A 2,715-nucleotide genomic window follows, 5' to 3' on the forward strand; every position below is an offset into this window, starting at 1 on the left:
CAGCCAGCGACCTCCGGTGCCTGCTCAGGCCAAGGCAGAGGTTGTCGGCCTGAATCCGTGCCGGCCCAGGGTCTCCGGGCCGGGAAGTGGCCTGGTAATCAGTGCTGATAAATGTTCTGCTTGGTGCAGCCACATCCCCATTAGTCTCGCCCCTTTCCAGAAACTGCTTGGGAGGGGAGGAGGAGGGGGGAGGGGCAACGGTTGGGTTGAGGGTGACGGACAGGGTGAAGTGAATCCCAGAGACCAGCCAGAAGCCACAGCCGGCCTGCCTAGGTGAAGAAGCCACAGCCCTGGGGCGCCTGAGCGGCTCAGTCAGTTAAGCATCCGACTCCTGATTTCGGCGCAGTTCATGATCTCACTCTTCGTGGGACGGAGCCCTGCACTGGGCTCCACGCTGACAGCACAGCACCTGCTTGGGATTCTCCCTCCCTCTCTCTCTGGCCCTTCCCTACTCATGCTCGCTCTCTCTCTCTCTCTCTCTCTCCCTCTCTGTCTCTCTCAAAATAAATAAATAAGCTTAAAATAAAGAAAGAAAGCCATAGCCCCAAAGGACCCAGAGTGCCTGAGGCCCCGCCCAAGAGGAGAGTTGGGAGGGGCAGTCACACCCTCCGTGGGCCTGGGGCCTGGTTTTCTTTTCGTGATGCAAACCCCAGCTCAGAGCAACTGGAGCCACCCCAGTTACCTCCATGGTGACAAGACGCGACACTGTCCAGGCTGTCCTCCCCTGTGGCAGAAGCTGGACCCCCGTGACCCGTATGTGACCTCAGCCTGAGCACATCCTCTCTCAGCCCAGTCATGCTACCCCCCCTCCGTGTCTGTTCTGAAGTACGTGGAGGGGCCCGCGGTGTAGAGTGGGCTGGGGGTTGGGGTCGGCTCTACCCCAGCACTGCCCTTCTGGAAGGGGGGTTAGTCAGCTCTGGGAAGTATGTGAGGCAGGACCTCCCAGAATGGAGTAAGTCTGTCCAGGGACTGTCCAAGTCCACATCCCGAAGGGGCGGCCATCTGGGACGAACAGTGCTACCTGCTGCTGGAAACCCTTGGGTCCCCTCCCTGTTGGAGTCCTGGGTTTCTCACTGAAGAACCCACCTGGTTTCCTCCACACACACTGGGCATACAGTCGGCCCCTTCCTCATGCAGTTTCGGTGGAGGCCAAAGTGTCGGTTTCAGCCGCTTCAAAGGCAGGTCTAGCGATGCTGAGGTCTCCGCAGCCGCTGGCCAGCCTCCCCCAGCTCTGTCTCAGCCAGGCCCCACCCCTGCTGGCAGCTTCAGCCCAGACTGCCGGCCTCAAGGCCAGGAGCTGGTTCCCGGCAGGGCCAGCCTTTGCTGGGAGACGGGATGGTGAGTCAGCTTTGAACCTGGCACCAGAGCGTTCTGGGGATGGAGGGAGAGCTGGCCTGGCCTGATGCATCGCGCAGGGAGGCAGGGCATGTGGGTAATGGGTCCTGGCCAGCAGGATGCTGCAAAGCTTCTCCTTTTCTCAGACGGGGAGGTGCAGCCAGCTCCGGGGAAGAGCCAAACGCTCACCAAGGACCCCCTGAATGGGGGGGGGGGAGTCAGGGAGAGGCTCCAGGCAGCCGGAAGCCAACCACAGAAAGCCACATCATGGACATGTTGTGGGGGAGGGGTGTCTCTGGAGAACAAAAGACCCATTTCTAGGCTAGCCACACTGGAGACGAGAGAGCTTCAGGAGAGGAGAGGGGCTTGTGCACGGCCACACCCAGTGGGTGCACAGGCACCCCGCAGGCCTGCTCAGCCGACTGCCTGAGGAAGCTTTGTGCACTGTGACTGAGACCCTGGAAGATTTTCTCACTGAAATAGGAGAAGGACCTTATTGTAAGATGGTTTCAGCACGTCTGACCCCAGGAGAGTATGAAGCCGGTGGCATATGTACGTGTAATACAGCGTCTGTATTGCACGTCTGCTCTATACTCTTCTTTTCTGACCAGTGGACCCTCTCCCAGTTTTCCCCCCGAAACCCCCCTCTCTGCCTTATGCACACCCCATCTCACTGCACAACCCCCACCACCACGTTGTGTTGGCCTCACCTGGACCAAGAGTCCAAGGGTCCAAGTGACATCGGGCAGTGAACGGAAGCCGCTGCCGCCATCCCCAGCCTGCCAGTCCCCGCACTGGCTCGTGTCCTTACGGCCATTCCGGACACCGACGTGCACGGAGCGGCGGCCGCGTGCCCGGCGCTGTGCCCACGTGCAAGGCCCGTTCGGAGCCTCAGGGCAGGGCCCGGGGGAGGGGCGGCAGGACCGCAGCCCCACTGCGGAAGCTGCCATTGTGACCCACGCCCTTCTGACTTGGCGTTTCTGAGCCCTGCCCCATGCTTTCTTCTGGAGGGTTCGGCGTCCCCCACCCCTAAGGGAGCCAGCGCAGCTCAGAGTACCTTGTTTGCCCCTTCCTGCCACAGACAGGGAGCTGAGAGGGTCCATCTCGGTCTTTCGGGTGGGACAAGGGGTTGGGTGTGGGGGAGAAAGGCTGGCCTTGCAGCGCCTCNGGGTCCCTGCCCGGCCGCCTGCACCCCGCCTGCCCCCCGCCCCTGCCCGGGCACCTCTGGCCCGCGGAGCACAGCGCGAGTCAGCGGCCGAGCGCCCCCCGCCGCGGCCGCAGCCGCGGGGACTGTCTGGGCGTGGCCCTCTGCTGCGGGGTCCCCACTCAGCCTGGAGCGAGACGGATGGGGCGGGCAGGCTTGGGGGGGGGGGCCCCTTT

Source organism: Crocuta crocuta, unplaced genomic scaffold, assembly GCF_008692635.1.
Source record: "Crocuta crocuta isolate KB4526 unplaced genomic scaffold, BGI_CrCroc_1.0 scaffold61, whole genome shotgun sequence".
NCBI classification, from domain to species: Eukaryota; Metazoa; Chordata; class Mammalia; order Carnivora; family Hyaenidae; genus Crocuta; species Crocuta crocuta.